At 37.4% G+C, this 20,259-nt stretch overlaps 1 long non-coding RNA gene and 1 other non-coding gene across 2 annotated transcripts in view; one reads left to right on the top strand and one right to left on the bottom strand.

Annotated features, from left to right (window-relative positions):
- The window catches only part of LOC132658469 (uncharacterized), an 86,326-nt gene extending 82,400 nt beyond the window's left edge, over positions 1 to 3,926 (bottom strand). The window contains exons 1-2 of the long non-coding RNA XR_009598149.1: positions 3,778 to 3,926; positions 2,917 to 3,002 (exon numbers count right to left, since the gene is read on the bottom strand). This is a non-coding gene — a long non-coding RNA (uncharacterized LOC132658469). The remainder of the gene's footprint in view (positions 1 to 2,916; positions 3,003 to 3,777) is intronic.
- On the top strand, positions 417 to 523 carry LOC114110500 (U6 spliceosomal RNA). Its single transcript, XR_003586752.1, has one exon. It is a non-coding gene; the product is annotated as a U6 spliceosomal RNA (small nuclear RNA).
- Positions 3,927 to 20,259: the final 16,333 nt, after the last annotated feature.

Below are 20,259 nucleotides of genomic sequence, written 5' to 3'. Positions count from 1 at the left end.
ATAGCCAGGAAATCAAACCAGCCAATCCTTAAAGAAAATCAACCCTGAAGCCCCAATACTTTAGCCAACTGATGCAAAGAGCCAATTCACTGGAAAAGACCCTGATGTTGGGAAAGATTGAAGGCAGGAGCAGGAGACAGCAGAGGATGATATGGTTGGATGGTATTACCAATGCAATGGACATGAGTTTGAGCAAACTCCGGGACGTATGAAGGACAGGGAAGCTGGTGGTCTGCAGTCCATGGGGTTGCAAAGAATTGGAGAAACGACTGAGAAACTGAACAGCAACAAAAGACTGATGACAGCATGCTCTATGAGCCCACAGAAACTGCCATCAGAAACAGTTTACAAGTGGGAGATGGATCAAAATGATGCTAGGCTCCCATCTGCTCATGAACACATCAAAACTACAACCAGTGCTTGCTTTAACAGCACATATAGTAAAATTGGAATGACACAGAGAAGATTAGCATGGCCCCTGTGCAAGGATGACATGCAAATTCCTGAAGCATTCCATTTTTCTAGACAGCCTCTTCAATAGATGATGCTGGGGAAACTGGACAGCTACACGTAAGAGAATGAAACTAGAACACTTCCTAACACCATACACAAAGATAAATGCAAAATGGATTAAAGACCTAAATGTAAGACCAGAAACTAGAAAACTCTTTGAGGAAAACAAAGGCAGAACACTTGATGACATAAATCAAAGCAAGATCCTCTATGACCCACCTCCTAAAGTAATAGAAATAAAAACAAAAGTAAACAAGTGGGACCGGATTAAACTTAAAAGCTTTTGCACAGCAAAGGAAACTAAAAGCAAGGCAAAAGAAAACCCTCAGAATAGGAGAAGATAATAGCAAATGAAACAACTGACAAATGATTAATTTCCAAAATGTACAAGTAGCTCGTACAACTCAGTACCAGAAAAACAACCAATCAAAAAGTGGGAAAAAGACCTAAAAAGACATTTCTCCAAAGAAGACATACAGATGGCTAACAAACACATGAAAAGATGCTCAACATCACTCATTATTAGAGAAATGCAAATCAAAACTGCAATGAGATATCACCTCACACCTGTCAGAATGGCCGTCATCAAAAAGCCTACAAACAATAAATGCTGGAGTGGGTGTGGAGAAAAGGGAATGCTCCTGCGCTGGTGGGAATGTAAACTGATACAGCCACTACGGAAGATGGTATGGAGATTCCTTGAAAAACTAGGAATAAAATCACCATATGACCCAGCAATCCCACTCCTAGGCACATACCCTGAGAAAACCAAAATTGAAAAAGACACATGTATCCCATTGTCCATTGCAGCACTGTTTACAATAGCTAGAACATAGAAGCAACCTGGATGTCAATTGACAGATGAATGGATAAAGAAGTTGTGGTCCATATACATAACGGAATATTACTCAGCCATAAAAAGGAACACACTTGAGTCAGTTCTAATGAGGTGGATGAACCTACTAGAGCCTATTATACAGAGTGAAGTAAGTCAGAAAGAGAAAGATAAATATCGTATTTGAACACATATATATGGAATCTAGAAAAATGGTACTGAAGAATTTGTTTGCAGGGCAGCAATGGAGAAATAGACATAGAGAACAGATTTATGGACATGAGGAGAGAGGAGGAGAGGGTGAAATATATGGAGAGAGTAACATGGAAACTTACATTACCATAAGTAAAATAGATAGCCATTGGGAATTTGCTGTATGGCTCAGGAAACTCAAATAGGGGCTCCATGTCAACCTCGAGGAGTGGGATAGGGTGGGAGATGGGAGGGAGGTTCAAAAAGGAGGGGATATATGTATACCTATGGCTGATTCATGTTGAGGTTTGACAGAAAACAACAAAATTATGTAAAGCAATTATCCCTCAATTAAAAAATAAATTATTTTTTTTTAAAAAAGAACTATACATAGAATGTCTCTCGCTAAAACCCACCTGGAGACTAGCAGGACAACCAAGGCTATAAAGGAAGATGCACCCATTGAGTTTGGTGGGAAGGGATGAGAAGTGATGTGGTCACGACCCACACCCCACACCCACACCACGACACAGAAGAGGAGGGGAATAGCACAGGCTCAGGGTTCTCCCCGTGCAGAGCGAGGGGCTCAAGCCACATGTTAGACATTACATCAGTGGAAAGACAAGCCCCTTTAGCAGGTTTGAAAACCACTGGGACTTACCAGAGGAAGAACCCGAGACTCTGCTCTTACACAGCACACACACATTCGTGTTTACACCCAGTCACAGAGACAGCAGACTGAAGACCTCCCAGGGTTCTTGCTGACTTGCCAGGAACACCCTAGGGCAACCCCCAGCCTGTCCCAGACTCCCACTCCAGCCCCTCCTGCTCTAGCTCTGCTCATCACTAAGGCAGAGGTGGCTGTAGTGTGACACCAACCCCGCCATCCCCGAGGCAGCCTCTAACCAGTGCACACATCAAGGGGAAAGTGAAACCAGCACGGAAGGGCAACCCCAAACCCTTATGCCCTAGTCACACCCAAACCATGGCTTCTCTGCAGGCTCAGCTGGTAAAGAATCCGCCTGCAATGTAGGAGGCCTGGGTTTGATCCCTGGGTTGGGAAGATCCCCTGGAGAAGGGAAAGGCTACCCACTCCAGTATTCTGGCCTGGAGAATTCCATGGACACAACTGAGTGATTTTCGCTTTCACACCCCAACCCAAGGCTGAGAATGCCATCACACAACCAACTAGCTGAGGTCTCCTACTCAGGCCCTCCAGCCCCAATCCTGCCCTCCCTAGGCAGTGACAACCATTGAGCATAGGAGAAGCCCTATTTACACCAGACTCTGGCTCTAGCCCCACCAACTCCAGCTCTACTTTCCACTGATGCAACGATGACCAGCACACACCAGGGGAAGACACAGCTCATGCTTACCTTCGATGCAACTCCAAAGGCACAGGACACAGGCAAAGTTGACAAGGCCACACCTTCAAGCCAGGACAGGCAACTGTTTCACCTAACTTCATAACAAGAGAGAGAAAGTTAAACACAATGAGAAGACAAGAGAGTATACTTCAAAGAACAAGAAAAAAAAATCTTGAGAAAAGCCTTAATGAAACCAAAATAAATAATTTACCAGATAGAGTTCAAAGCAAGGGTAATAAGAAAGCTAACTGAACTGGGGGAAAGAAACAAGTTAATATTTCTGATGAATATAAATGCAAACATTCTCAGCACAACATTGGCAAACCAAATTCAACACCATGTAGAAGGGATCATACACTGTGATCAGGTGGGATTTATTCAGGAGATGCAAGGATGGTTCAAAATCTGCAAACCAAACAATGTGATAAAAGAAGGATAAACATACAATCATCTCAATAGACACGAAAAAAGGCATTTGACAAATTTCAACATCCATTAGTGACAAAAACTCTCATTAAAGTTGATATGTAGGAAAATAGAGATAGCGTACAGTGGCAGAAATACTAACTTAAAGATTGGGTTCTGAATTCAAACTGAATCTCACTGAGCTGAAACATAATTAGAATACAAGCTGTGTCATAACAACAGCTCTATCGATTCAAGCAATTCATGAATTTCACTGCTGAACATTTCCAAGTATACCTCCTTTTTACTATATATTTGACACACTCTCCTCTCTTCTCTCAAAATAAATGATATCATTTTAAAAAATCTTGAGATTACAGCTACTGAGATCTTTTAATTTTCTATGTTGGTATTTTCTGTTTAAATCACCTCCTCCTTGCATCACTGGTGAGGGAAGTTACTTACCCTAGGGTTACACAGAGGGCCATAAGACATCCAACTCTAGACAGATGATATCAGCAACAATTATTTGTCACGTAAAGGCATAGTCCAGAGGAGGAGGACACTATGCAGGGCCATAGGGCAGTTTTACTTAAGAACAGGATAGAATGAACAACCCAGGCTGTGGAAGGCAGATTTTGTAATATGGAGAAGGAAGGAAATCCCAAGTTTTCCACAAAGTGATGTAATTTGTTTGTTTGAATAACTTGTGGGCTGCCAGGGAAATGAAACCCACTACTCAGAGATAAGCAGGAACTGCACTTGGTTTCTCTGATACGGAGGGTTGCTGGCTGGAAGGTTTTATCTGCAGAAGCAAAGTAGGGAAGGGAACTTGGATTGGACAACACAAGTCTCTTCCAACTTCCCCCAGATGTCAAGGCAACACATAATATTAATTTTAGGTCTGATACCACACTTAAATATATAGTTGTAACTAAAGAAAAAGTTGGCTTAAAGCTCAAGATTCAGAAAACAAAGATCATGGCATCTGGTCCCATTACTTCATGGGAAATAGATGGGGAAACAGTGGAAACAGTATCAGACTTTATTTCTTTTGGCTCCAAAATCACTGCAGATGGTGACTGCAGCCATGAAATTAAAAGACACTTACTGCTTGGAAGAAAAGTTATGACCAACCTAGATAGCATATTCAAAAGCAGAGACATTACTTTGCCGACTAAGGTCCGTCTAGTCAAGGCTATGGTTTTTCCTGTGGTCATGTATGGATGTGAGGGTTGGACTGTGAAGAAGGCTGAGCACTGAAGAATTGATGCTTTTGAACTGTGGTGTTGGAGAAGACTCTTGAGAGTCCCTTGGACTGCAAAGAGATCCAACCAATCCATTCTGAAGGAGATCAGCCCTGGGATTTCTTTGGAAGGAATGATGCTAAAGCTGAAACTCCAGTACTTTGGCCACCTAATGCAAAGAGTTGACTCACTGGAAAAGACTGTGATGCTGGGAGGGACTGGGGGCAGGAGGAGAAGGGGACGACCGAGGATGAGATGGCTGGATGGTATCACGGACTCGATGGACGTGAGTCTGAGTGAACTCCGGGAGTTGGTGATGGACAGGGAGGCCTGGCGTGCTGCGATTCATGGGGTCGCAAAGAGTCAGACACAACTGAATGACTGAACTGAACTGAACTGAAAAAACACGAACTCTACAGATTCATCAGGCATAACTTTAGTCTCTATTACCTGTGAAATTTCTTAGCTATTCTCTCTCCTGAGGGAAAACTACATCCTCTGATCAATTGTACCTACAGCGATAGGGGAATTATTGTTCCTTTACATCCCCAACAAAGACTCAGGTTTATCACTGTCCCTCTGTACCCAAGAAAGCAGCTACTATTTTGTTAACTCAGCATGTCAACCCTGTCATGTAGCTAACAACTCTTATCCCATAGGTGTAATTTGTTTACAATAGTAACGAAGGTATACCCATGGCTTCAATACAGCTCTGGGGATGTTCAAAATGGAACATCATCAGTTACCATTTCATTCTTATTGCAAGATTTCAAAGCACTTAAGCCTCATGCTTCTTGAAAATTATTCTGAGAAATAATTTGCCCTCTGATACAAGGAAATTTATGCTTGTGAACTGTGGTGTTGGAGAAGACTCTTGAGAGTCCCTTGGACTACATGGAGATCAAACCAGTCAAACCTAAAGAAAATCAGTCCTGAAAATTAACTGAAGGGACTAATGCTGAAGCTGAAGCTCCAATACTTTGGCTAGCTGATAAGAACTACTCACTTTAAAAGACCCTGATGCTGGGAAAGATTGAAGGCAAGAGAAGAAGGGGACAACAGAGGATGAGATGGCTAGATGGCATCACCAACTCAATGGACATGAATTTGAGCAGGCTCCAGGAGTTGGTGATGGACAGGGAAGCCTGGCATGCTGCAGTCCATGGGGTCACAAAGAGCTGGACATGACCAGCGACTGAACTGACTGACAAGGGAAAAGAGGACCAACACTACCTCTGTGATGACTATGTTGGGAAGATGCTTGAAATTCCACGAAACACATTGAACAGATAAGAGTAATTAACCCATAACCACCAGATAAGTGCTTTGAATATGACTGAAAGGTTTAATTTCTTTATCCAGATTAAACATGCCCCCAGAATATTACTCACATTGTTCTTTTTCATGATACAAAAGTAAGTAATCCCTCCCAAATGATCACAAATTCTTAATTTTTAAACACCTGAATTGATGATATTGCACTCTATTTTGGAACTTTTAAAAAATCCTATGAAAAATGGCCTGGTTAATAAATGTCCCATAGCCTAAGGGACTTCAACATGGAATCTTTCTCAAGTATTGTTAATAACAGAAACAAAACTACATTTCTTTACTCAAAATGTAGCTTTATATAGAGGGGTTATCTAGGGACACAAGATTTTGGAAGAGTACAAGCATATGATACATCATCCATTCTCGCTTTAAATACCAAAATGCCAAAATCATTCAACTCTAGGAATGCTATCAAAAGTCAGAATCTTCAAGTAAATGAGCTGGATGCCTGTTAAGGAGTATAGGGGAAGGAAATGAACACAAAATGAACTATAATCAGGAGTCACCTGGCTGAACACATCCGATATCAGCTTTCAGGGTCAGAGCTACACATATTATTTACAGCAAGGTGCACCTGCTCTACAAGCAAAAGCCTGTGATGGTTTTCTGACCTCCCAGGTTGGGTCATGCCAACATACCAAAACAGATCTTAGTCTCCATTCCCTTAAAAAATGAATTTCTAAGCACTTGTGCTTCATCTGTGCTTCTCGACTTTCTTCCCTCCTGAAATTCCACTTGTTAAAGTCTGAAAGGTAATTTAATGTTGTGTAACTTTTGATTTATGATTCTCCCCTCCTTCCTTGACACACAACTAGTACTTCTTGTTTATTTCTACCACCAAATAAATCATATGGAATTCCAAGAGAACTCTATCCACAGTTGGTCATTTTTAAAATCTCTGATTGGTTTCTACTGAGAAGTAAGACAAAACATCTAAAGACAGGCAAGAATTGTAGGGATGAGAAACAATTGAATAGCAAACTCACAGGCCAATAGTCAAATGATTTCTATAAGTAGGCAAAGGTGGTATAGAAAAGTTTGTTTCAGGTAGCCTTTGGTCCTTTCTTGTTTTCTTTGTCACCTCCTCTATTCCTGACTCCCCGGCCATCATTTTCCATAAAATGGGATAATTTTCATAAGAATACCTAGCATGTGGTTGGATTATAACACTCAATAACTTTCCTCTTTGCTTTGCCATGTACATACATATAAGATGAAGTCTAATAAATTTATTTACATCAAGATATCAATGACTTAAAAGTTCTGTCTTTGTAGCAGATGTGTTCTGTTGTAAGTCTGCTATGTACCTCTTCTCCCTTTTACACCAGTTAAATGTCTACTGACTTCAGAAAATTTCCCTTGCTCTTTTTCATACGTTCTTGGTAGGGCTGCTAACCATAGCACATCATCCTTACCCTAGTAAGGGCCAGTGGTCTATGATAAGTTAACTGGATTCTACCTCCCTGAAATCAATCTAGAGCAGAGATTCTGAAGGGCAGAAAATCAATTGGCACCAAATTACTCATTGCTAGAAGCCAAAGAGAAATTCCACAGTTTCTGCAATTGACAACAGCTGTCCTAGCTCTGTGCCTTTTCTGAGCAAGGGTTGTTCACCTGTCTTCTATTCACTTCAGTTTCCTCACAACATCATGTCTTTTGCTTCAGTTTCCAGGCATACGCCCAGACACTTTACCTAACGCACCCTTCCCCAGATGAGGAAGTAGAGAAGAGCTTGCCTTTCTCAAAAGAGATCTAAAAGTCAAGATAATCATTCATCATCAAGGGTCAGAAAGAGATAAAAGTGGACAGAAATTTGGGTGGAGGAGTGAAGTTCACACTCCTTGACTAATACTGTATCCCTGACTTTTTGTGTTTATATGTGAACCGCATTAAAAATTTGCAAAGATTTTGCAATGTATGTAACTCTGTAGTTTTCAAACTGTTCCTTTCGTTTAGGGGCTCTGCATTTCCCCTGGGGCCTCAGAGTCTCTGCTGAGTCTTCTGCTTCCAGTCAGCTAATGAGGCAAAGAGAGAGAAGGTGAAGGATCACATGTGATGAAAAGACAATCCTGCGAGTGGCAATCACCATTTCCACACACATTCTGTTTGAAAGAATTAGTTGCATGGTCCTACCTATGTGCACTCAGATTGGGAAGGTAGCCGAGATGTGTGTTCAGAAGGAAAAAGAAGTGGATGAGTTTGAAGCTAGCTATCTGCCACCACTTCACCCATTACACAGTCTAGCAATATGATATAAGCATTGTGCTTCTAAAAGCTTTAGTTTGTGGTTAAACAATACTTCAGTTCTTACTTTAAAATTTTTCTTTTTTTTTAAGTTTTTTATTTTTTAAATTTTAAAATCTTTAATTCTTACATTTGTTCCCAAACATGAACCCCCTCCCACCTCCCTCCCCATAACATCTCTCTGGGTCATCCCCATGCACCAGCCCCAAGTATGCTGTATCCTGCGTCAGACATAGACTGGCGATTCAATTCTTACATGATAGTATACATGTTAGAATGCCATTCTCCCAAATCATCCCACCCTCTCCCTCTCCCTCTGAGTCAAAAAGTCCATTATACACATCTGTGTCTTTTTTCCTGTCTTGCATACAGGGTCGTCATTGCCATCTTTCTAAATTCCATATATATGTGTTAGTATACTGTATTGGTGTTTTTCTTTCTGGCTTACTTCACTCTGTATAATTGGCTCCAGTTTCATCCATCTCATCAGAACTGATTCAAATGAATTCTTTTTAATGGCTGAGTAATACTCCATTGTGTATATGTACCACAGCTTTCTTATCCATTCATCTGCTGATGGACATCTAGGTTGTTTCCATGTCCTGGCTATCATAAACAGTGCTGCGATGAACATTGGGGTACATGTGTCTCTTTCAATTCTGGTTTCCTCGGTGTATATGCCCAGCGGTGGGATTGCTGGGTCATAAGGCAGTTCTATTTGCAATTTTTAAAGGAATCTCCACACTGTTCTCCATAGTGGCTGTACTAGTTTGCATTCCCACCAACAGTGTAGGAGGGTTTCCTTTTCTCCACACCCTCTCCAGCATTTATTGCTTGCAGATTTTTGGATTGCAGCCATTCTGACTGGTGTGAAGTGGTACCTCATTGTGGTTTTGATTTGCATTTCTCTGATAATGAGTGATGTTGAGCATCTTTTCATGTGTTTGTTAGCCATCCGTATGTCTTCTTTGGAGAAATGTCTATTTAGTTCTTTGGCCCATTTTTTGATTGGGTCGTTTATTTTTCTGGAATTGAGCTGCATAAGTTGCTTGTATATTTTTGAGATTAGTTGTTTGTCAGTTGCTTCGTTTGCTATTATTTTCTCCCATTCCGAAGGCTGTCTTTTCACCTTGCTTATATTTTCCTTTGTTGTGCAGAAGCTTTTAATTTTAATTAGATCCCATTTGTTTATTTTTGCTTTTATTTCCAGTATTCTGGGAGGTGGATCATAGAGGATCCTGCTGTGATTTATGTTGGAGAGTGTTTTGCCTATATTCTCCTCTAAGAGTTTTATAGTTTCTGGTCTTACATTTAGATCTTTAATCCATTTTGAGTTTATTTTTGTGTATGGTGTTAGAAAGTGTTCTAGTTTCATTCTTTTACAAATGGTTGACCAGTTTTCCCAGCACCACTTGTTAAAGAGATTGTCTTTACTCCATTGTATATTCTTGCCTCCTTTGTCAAAGATAAGGTGTCCATAGGTGTGTGGATTTATCTCTGGGCTTTCTATGTTGTTCCATTGATCTATATGTCTGTCTTTGTGCCAGTACCATACTGTCTTGATGACTGTGGCTTTGTAGTAGAGCCTGAAGTCAGGCAAGTTGATTCCTCCAGTTCCATTCTTCTTTCTCAAGATTGCTTTGGCTATTCGAGGTTTTTTGTATTTCCATATAAATCTTGAAATTATTTGTTCTAGTTCTGTGAAAAATGTGGCTGGTAGCTTGATAGGGATTGCATTGAATCTGTAAATTGCTTTCGGTAGTATACTCATTTTCACTATATTGATTCTTCCGATCCATGAACATGGTATATTTCTCCATCTATTAGTGTCCTCTTTGATTTCTTTCATCAGTGTTTTATAGTTTTCTATATATAGGTCTTTAGTTTCTTTAGGTAGATATATTCCTAAGTATTTTATTCTTTTTGTTGTAATGGTGAATGGAATCATTTCCTTATTTCTTTTTCTACTTTCTCATTATTAGTGTATAGGAATGCAAGGCATTTCTGTGTGTTGATTTTATATCCTGCAACTTTACTATATTCATTGATTAGCTCTAGTAATTTTCTGGTGAAGTCTTTAGGGTTTTCTATGTAGAGGATCATGTCATCATATAAGTTCTTATGCATCATAATATTTAGCATTATTTCATGATTTTGTAAAACTCACATAAAGATTTCATCTGTATGTGCATACAGATGAAAACAGCTCTCACTTAGTTTTTCCTGTATGTAGTAGCTTAAATTCATAACCAATTTAAGCAATTGTTTAATTGTTCTCTGCTATGGACATGTGCATAGACATGGACTGGAGATTTTTTTTTAAGGCTTTATTCCAGAGTCACAGAGGTAGGTTATAGATTCTGATGGCCAAAGGGAACCTTTACAGGAACTTGTTGAGATAACACAAATTTACTTACTCCTTTACTTATTTTTACTTGTCATATTAAACAATTGCTTAAAACTTGGTTTCATTCATTCTTCTTAAATAAAATGAAACATTCTCTGTGTATGTATCTATCTCCTATCTCTCCCTGTGTGTCTCTCTGTAGATGGATGGATGGATAGATAGATTATATAGACGGATGGAATCTTTCTCTGTCTTGGATTAAGAATAAGTAAAAATCAAATTTCTGGTTTGAAAGGTTAACTGAGCAGATAGCAAAAAATTGGTTATGAATTTAAGCTACTACATACAGGAAAAACTAAGTGAGAGCTGTTTTCATCTGTATGCACATACAGATGAAATCTTTATGTGAGTTTTACAAAATCATGAAATAATGCTAAATATTATGATGCATAAGAACTTATATGATGACATGATCCTCTACATAGAAAACCCTAAAGACTTCACCAGAAAATTACTAGAGCTAATCAATGAATATAGTAAAGTTGCAGGATATAATAATGAGAAAGTAGAAAAAGAAATAAGGAAATGATTCCATTCACCATTACAACAAAAAGAATAAAATACTTAGGAATATATCTACCTAAAGAAACTAAAGACCTATATATAGAAAACTATAAAACACTGATGAAAGAAATCAAAGAGGACACTAATAGATGGAGAAATATACCATGTTCATGGATCGGAAGAATCAATATAGTGAAAATGAGTATACTACCGAAAGCAATTTACAGATTCAATGCAATCCCTATCAAGCTACCAGCCACATTTTCACAGAACTAGAACAAATAATTTCAAGATTTATATGGAAATACAAAAACCTCGAATAGCCAAAGCAATCTTGAGAAAGAAGAATGGAACTGGAGGAATCAACTTGCCTGACTTCAGGCTCTACTACAAAGCCACAGTCATCAAGACAGTATGGTACTGGCACAAAGACAGACATATAGATCAATGGAACAACATAGAAAGCCCAGAGATAAATCCACACACCTATGGACACCTTATCTTTGACAAAGGAGGCAAGAATATACAATGGAGTAAAGACAATCTCTTTAACAAGTGGTGCTGGGAAAACTGGTCAACCATTTGTAAAAAGAATGAAACTAGAACACTTTCTAACACCATACACAAAAATAAACTCAAAATGGATTAAAGATCTAAATGTAAGACCAGAAACTATAAAACTCTTAGAGGAGAATATAGGCAAAACACTCTCCAACATAAATCACAGCAGGATCCTCTATGATCCACCTCCCAGAATACTGGAAATAAAAGCAAAAATAAACAAATGGGATCTAATTAAAATTAAAAGCTTCTGCACAACAAAGGAAAAATATAAGCAAGGTGAAAAGACAGCCTTCGGAATGGGAGAAAATAATAGCAAACGAAGCAACTGACAAACAACTAATCTCAAAAATATACAAGCAACTTATGCAGCTCAATTCCAGAAAATAAACGACCCAATCAAAAATGGGCCAAAGAACTAAATAGACATTTCTCCAAAGAAGACATACGGATGGCTAACAAACACATGAAAACTTCACACCAGTCAGAATGGCTGCAATCCAAAATCTGCAAGCAATAAATGCTGGAGAGGGTGTGGAGAAAAGGAAACCCTCCTACACTGTTGGTGGGAATGCAAACTAGTACAGCCACTATGGAGAACAGTGTGGAGATTCCTTTAAAAATTGCAAATAGAACTGCCTTATGACCCAGCAATCCCACCGCTGGGCATATACACCGAGGAAACCAGAATTGAAAGAGACACATGTACTCCAATGTTCATCGCAGCACTGTTTATAATAGCCAGGACATGGAAACAACCTAGATGTCCATCAGCAGATGAATGGATAAGAAAGCTGTGGTACATATACACAATGGAGTATTACTCAGCTGTTAAAAAGAATACATTTGAATCAGTTCTGATGAGATGGATGAAACTGGAGCCAATTATACAGAGTGAAGTAAGCCAGAAAGAAAAACACCAATACAGTATACTAACACATATATATGGAATTTAGAAAGAGGGCAATGGTGACCCTGTATGCAAGATAGCAAAAAAGACACAGATGTGTATAGCAGACTTTTGGACTCAGAGGGAGAGGGAGAGGGTGGGATGATTTGGGAGAATGGCACTGAAACATGTATACTATCATGTAAGAATTGAATCGCCAGTCTATGTCCGATGCAGGATACAGCATACTTGGGGCTGGTGCATGGGGATGACCCAGAGAGATGTTATGGGAGGGAGGTGGGAGGGAGGGTTCATGTTTGGGAACACATGTGCACCCGTGGTGGATTCATGTCAATGTATGGCAAAACCAATACAGTATTGTAAAGTAAAATAAAGTAAAAATTAAAATTAAGAAAATAAAAGAACTTATATGGCAGAATTATACAACATAGATAAAGATGTATATGTGAAGTTCAAGATCGTGGTTTGCACTAAAATGAAAGGAGGGGCATACAGGAAGGAAGGGGTAAGGGGGCAATTTAAGTTTACCTACAGAGATTTCTTTTTCCCCCTAAAAAGTAAAAGAACTTTCCAGAAAAAAACATAGGATAAAATCTTCATGATGCTGAGATAGGCAAAAATTTCACAGACAGGACACAAAACTTACAGGCCATAAAGAGTTAAATTGGACTTCTAAGTTTAAACTATCTGCTGTTTGTAAAACATTACTAAGATAAAGGAAAATTGGGGAAAATAATATTTACAATGCATGTATCTAACAAAAGACTTGGATCCATAATGTATGCCTTCAAAATTATGACAAACAATCCTGTTTTTAATGGGCAAATGAATGATGAAAAACTGCATGATAAAATGCTCAGCATCATTAATCATCAGGGAAATGGAAATTAAAGCCACAACAAAACAGCTCCAACCATGAGAAATACCTAAAATTTAAAATGTTGAAAATAGCAAGTACTACATGAGCATATAGAGCAACTGGAACTCTAATACATGGCTGGTGAGAATGTGAATGAGTACCACCACTTTGTATAAATGCATGACAGCTCCTTTTAAAGTTGATGACTTATCATACAACCCAGAAATTCTCCCTTACCATCTGAGCCACCAGGGAATATGTGGCTCCCTCAAAACAAACAAACAAACACATGTCTACACAAATATTTGTAAATGAATGTCCATACACATATAGCCTTACCGATAATAGTCAAAACCTGAAAAAAAAAAAATACCCATGAACAGAGGGATGGATAAATAAATTTTAAAATATCCATACAACTGAACACTACTTTAAAAATTTAAAAATGTGATTAACTGATAAATGCAACAATATGGATGAATCTCAAAAACATGCTGAAGAAAGGAAGTCAGATACAAGTAAGTCATAATGTATGATTTAATCTAGCTAAAATTCTAGAATACAAATAAACAGATTAGAAAACTGGAGTGGGGAATTTGACCAAGAAAGTGCAAAGGAAAGTTTTGGAGGTAATGGACGTGCAATTTTTCTCGACTATGTGGTGGTTACACAGATATATCCCTTTACCAAAATTCATCAAACTAGATGATCAGAGTAGGTGCATTTTATTATGTATAAATCATACCTCAATAAAGTTGTGTTTTAATTTGAAAGTGAAAGTCATTCATCCATGTCCACTCTTTGCAACCCCATGGACTGTAGCCTCTATCCATGGGATTCTCTAGGCCAGAATACTGGAGGGGGTTGCCACTCCCTTCTCCAGGGGATCTTCCCAACCCTGGGATCGAACTTGCAACTCCTGCATTGCAGGAGGATCCTTTACCATCTGAGCCACCAGGAAAAATATGAAAAATATCAATACTTAATTCTGAATTTTGAGTGCTGTATCATTTAGGGTCCTGGCAAGAAGCATGGCAACCTAACTTGGGATTTGAAGAAACTTTAAGGAAGAGAATATTAAAGGATATATGGGCAGAAATAAAGAAGCGATATATTAAAGAATTCAGGGGCTTTCAACAACAGGCCAAGGCAGGAAGAGGAATCTGAGTTATCTTAATCCAAATGAGCACTACAAGCACCAAACACAACCTCTCCCATCCTCTCAGACACAGGAAGGAGGTAAGAAAGAACACAGACATTTGGATTTCTTAACACTATTGGAGAAGAGGTACTAGGTAGCAGTGACCAGAGATAAGACTAAATAAGTTGTTTTTTTTTAAGAGGGCTGTTTTTTTTACAGATATGAATCTGTAGGGCTTTATAAGCCAAAATAAGGAGTTTGATCTTTAACCTGAATTCACTTAAGAGTTTCATGTTTCAAAAAATGCATGAAGATAATTCCATTTTTAAAAATTACTCTGATTTTTCTTTCTTAGATTCTAAAAATGGAATTGCTACTAAACAGGAATTTTTTCTTAGAGTATATATTGTACAAGTTTGATTTTTTTATTTTAATTGGAGGCTAATTACTTTACAATATTGTGGTGGTTTTGTAAAATGGCATTAAACAACTTTTGTATATGAAAAAGTTAGTATATATTGTAGCACTATTAATAATAGCAGTAAAATTATTATTATATATAAACTTCTGGTGAAATATCTTCTAGTTGTTTCAACTGTTTTCTCGAGCTTAGTCTTTGTTTTTTAATTTGATTAAAACTACTGAGTATTTATTTTCATAATTTAATTTGCTTCCCATTTGGAGATATTGTTTTCAGAAACATTTTCTTCTTCATTGACTTTTTAAAATATCACTTTTAATTCATCTGAAATTAACTTTAGACTGTCATAAAATATGACAGCTATGATTATGACTGTGTAGCAAAGAAGACTTAGCAGTTTCTACTGTGTCTTACACATAACGGGCCTCAATGGTGATATAAGATTTTGTCAGAGCCAATGATTATAATAATTTGCCCATGTGCTTTCATGTTGTAGGCATCACTTCTATCATTAATTACACTAGAGTATTCATAGCCCAGTGTTATAATAACAAGATGCAGTCATTTTTCATTAATTTTTAAAATTCTGTAATCTATTAATCATGATCAACCATCTAAAGTTAACTTTTAAGATAATGAGCTACTTTAAAATTTTAATTGATTCATGAGTCATCTGTGAATTTTTAAGGGCAATAAGTGAGTTTTATTGCCCTACATACCAAGAAGAAACATGCTACTCAGAATGTCTCCTCATTTACCTGGAAAGGAACACCTTGGCAAATTATTTAACCAATGCGGATGTTCAATCCCATGTTTTCACGGCTCAGAATCTTTTGTTCAAGAACATGGGAAAATAGGGACTTCCCTGGTGGTGTAGTAGCTAAAAGACTGTGCTCCCAGTAAAGAACACAGGAAAATAAGTCCAGTGGAGACATTTGTGGTAAAATGACAGAGAGAAACTGTTTCTCCAGGATACCTCTGCTCTTCATTATTTAGCAGTAACAAACATGAACACGAACCAGAAAAGTGCCTGGAACCAAATTTAGAGTGAATGAAAAACATAAACATATCTTGACATCATCAGTAGCTATATCTTAATTCTAAACCAACTCACCATATCTCTAGACCATAAAGTTTCTGCCTAGCATAATGGGGAGCCCCTCCATTCCAGCTAATGCAGCAAAGCCATACAGGAAAGAGAACAAAGTGTCTGGGAGTAGGTGGGTTTATAGACAGGAAGCCACAATCACTGGGTGAGAAAGAAGCTTTGAGAAAGCAAATCTCGAATGTCCATTCTTTTAGAATAAACACTCAGATTTAGGTTATCTCTAAGAACTTGGGGACTATGGTATAAAAAAGAAAGGAAAGATTCTAGGCTATTAAACCAGTGAATGACCAAGTGCAGAATCAGCCAGAGAGACAGCACTTAACATGTCTCCAGAAAGCTCAAATGTAATAGTCCAGACATGCTGACACCTCCAGCATCTGCCATGTATGTGGGCAGGGGGACAGGGAAGGGCAGCGGGACAGGGAAAAACAGAGGGGTGATCCTCAGCAGTATCTCAACATCCCTTATAAGGATGTGGGAAATGTTTCTGCAGGCAGAGAAGAAGCCCAGTGGATACCAACCTTTGATGCTCCTCAACACTGTCCCCAAACACAACTCATTCCCATTACACCTGCTGTTATTAGAAGCATCCATTCCCAAGAGGGTGTGTTTCCTGCCCCTCTTTACAGACATTTTGCAGAATATTGCAGCAGCCATTTCTAAAAACCATGTAAAACATTTATTCAATGTATCTATTTCAGCTTTGGGTGAATAATACATTCAACATAGTGCAGATAGTAAACAATACCAAAGGCTATACAATGAAAAGTCAGTCTTCCTCCATTGCCGATCCCCAAGTTCCCTCCCCAGCACTGCTGCAATTACATATTTCATGAGCATCCATCTGGAGATATTCTAATATAACATCACAAATTATAGATCTATACTTTTCTTTAAACGAATAATAGCATTTGTATAGATATATCGAAGAGATCTCTCATTTTGCTTTCAGCTGGCTAGGATTCGATCATGTGGCTCTACCATAGTATTTATCAGTTAAGTGTGTTAGTCACTCAGTAGCGTCTGACTCTTTGTGACCCGATGGACTGTAGCCTGCCTGGCTCCTCTGTCCATGGGATTTCCCAGACAAAAATGCTAGAGGGGGTTGCCATTTCCTCCTCCAGGGGATATTCCTGACTCAGGGATTGAACCTGGGTCTCCCGCATTACAGCCAGATTCTTTACTGTCTGAGCCAGCAGGCAAGCCCTAAATAACCAGCTCCTATCCAACTTTTGTTCCCAATCTACAGCTCTCTGTAGACGAGGCTACAGTGGGTATCTGTGTGGATTCATCATTTGATAACTGTGTAAATAAATATGTAGGACAGAATTTCAGGGTTAAAATGACTATACTTGTAATTTTTGTCACAGATCATTTGGAGCAACCAATAGCTGAGCATAGCTATTAATACTTGCATATCTTTTAGCCAGATCTCTGGTTTCAGTTTCTACTTCTGCCGCTTACTTTCATCACAACTAAGCAAACTAGTTCTTTCTAGATCTGTTTCACCATCTGCAAACAGAAATGAGAATTGTACCTGCTCTACAGGATCATTGTGAGGAACTGGTTAATTAACATATATAAAACTCAGCACAGTACCTGACACAAGATAAGTACTCAAAAAAATGGTAATTCTTATTATTGTTCTATTATTAACTCATCGCATATAAGTTTGCATTATAGAATTTTCTTCATCTTTGCTAATCTAATAGCATTTTCATTTAAATCATTGTGGTTTTCATTTATCTTTATTTTTTATCTTGTAAAGTACTTAAGTATGCTTCCAGTCGTGTCCGACTCTTTGCAACCCCATGGACTGTAGCCTACCAGGCTCCTCCGTCCCTGGGATTCTCCAAGCAGGAATACTGGAGTGGGTTGCCATTTCCTTCTCCAGGAGATCTTCCCAACCCAGGGATCGAACCTGGGTCTCCCATATTGCAGGCAGATTCTTTACCATCTGAGCCACTAGGGAAGTCAATTATTGTTCTATTATTAACTCTTATCACATACAAGTTTGCATTATAGAATTTTTTTCATCTTTGCTAATCTAATAGCATTTTCATCTAAATCACTGTGGTTTTAATTTATCTTTATTTTCTATCTTGTAAAGTACTTAAGTATGCTTTCATAAGTTTGAGTCATCTGTAATTTCTTTCTGTGAACTATCTTCTTATGACTTTTGCTCTTATTTTTATTGGATTATTATTGCTTTATTAATGAATAAAAAGTCTCTACATATTAAGAAAATTACTTTTTGCCTATGATATGTAATTAATTTTTTCTAAATTTGTAATTTTTATTGTACTTATAGTTATTTTTCCCATGGAAGTGTTATTTTCAGTCAAATTTATGGAAAAGTTTATGAATGGCTTCTAGTTTTATATGACATTTACAAATGCTTTATTATTTCAAAAATATTTAATTTTAGCTATGTTTTAGCATAATACTTTTATGACAAATATTTTACATTAAAATCTTTGCTCCATGTGAAATTAGGATAGGAGCCAATTTTTTTTTTTCCAGATGGCCATGCTGTTGTCTCAGCACCATTTGTTGAATAATTCATCTTTTCCCCCTGATTTTTCAATACCACCTTTAACACACACCAAATTCACAAATATATTGAGCCCGTATCTGGACATCTTACTGTTTTATTGAGCTACACAGTATTTATACAAGTGCCAGTACCAGCCTTAAATTATTATATAGCTATAATACATTCAATATCCTGCAGGACTAACTATCCTGTGAGTACATTCAAAAAGCAATAATTTTTATTTGCTTCTTTAGAAATTCCCTAAAATTTACGTTTATTTTAACATAAGAAAGTTAGAACAGTTTTTATAGTTCATATAAAAATCCTAGTGTAGTTATTAAGGAGAATTTTAACACATTTATTTGGAGAGACTAAACATCATAATGATATTTATTATAACAAGCATCATAATGATATTTATCTAAGAAGAGACAACACTTTTTTATTTGAGTGTTCTTGGATAACTCAATAGTATTCTGATGTTTTACATTTCTTAAATTTATTGCTAGGTATTCAGTCTCTTTGTGGATGTGGTTAATAGGTGCTTCCCTTCAATTGTACTTTTCTATTATGTTTTAGTTTGTATATAGGAAGACAGTTTTTTCTTAATATACTAACCACGTCACTGAAATTTCTTATTGCTATAATAAGTTTTTCAGGTAAATCACTTAGATTTTTAATCCATACAACCATATTACCTGCCAATATTTTGTCTTCTCTGTTATAACTTTTACATTCATTTATTTTCTCTAATTTTATTGCATTAGCTATATTTCAGTCAAGAATGATATCATAATGAAAATTTTCTTTTGTTCCTGAATGTAAAGGAATGGTTTCTAGATGTTCTAGATGCTGTTCTTTTATAAATATGGAACAAAATTATATTTTTATTATGTTAAGAATATTTTGTTAGTATATTGCATCATATTATCAATGAAATGAATCGCCAGTCCAGGTTCAATGCATGATACTGGATGCTGGTGCACTGAGACGAGCCAGAGGGATAGTATGGGGCGGGAGGAGGGAGGGGGATTTAGGATGGGGAACACGTGTATATCTGTGGTGGATTCATGTTGATGTATGGCAAAACCAATACAATATTGTAAAGTAATTAACCTCCAATTAAAATAAATAAATTTATATTTTTAAAAAAAGTTTCTTATCAAGAATGGAAGATGAATTATATCAAATGCTTCTTTAGCAATAAAGAGATGATCACATGTTTTCTCCTTTTATTTATTAATTTGGTGACTTATAGTATTACATATTTTGATACTGAGTTATTCTTACACTCAATAGTCCTTAACTCAACAGCAATCTTTACTGGCTCTAGGATTCTAATCTTTCATTTTTGTTCTATTCTTGTTCTATTCTTGAGGGGTTTTGTCAGGATACTGACTAGGGGGAAAACTCCTCAAATTCTATAATGTATTAAAAAACACTAGTGCCCTAATAAGGACCTACTGTAGAGCACAGGGAACTCTACTCAATACTCTGTAATGGCCTATATGGGAAAAGAATCTTTTAAAAAGTAGATATATATATATATATATATATATACACACACACACATATATATAATATCTATAACTGATTCACTTTGCTATATAGCAGAAATTAATGCAATATTATAAATCAACTATATTCCAATAAAAACTTTTAAAAATAAAACTGTAA

This window comes from Ovis aries, chromosome 23 (assembly GCF_016772045.2).
Source record: "Ovis aries strain OAR_USU_Benz2616 breed Rambouillet chromosome 23, ARS-UI_Ramb_v3.0, whole genome shotgun sequence".
Lineage (NCBI taxonomy): Eukaryota > Metazoa > Chordata > Mammalia > Artiodactyla > Bovidae > Ovis > Ovis aries.
The sequence above is the reverse complement of the archived record's forward strand: the minus strand, read 5'-3'. Positions and strand labels throughout refer to the sequence as shown.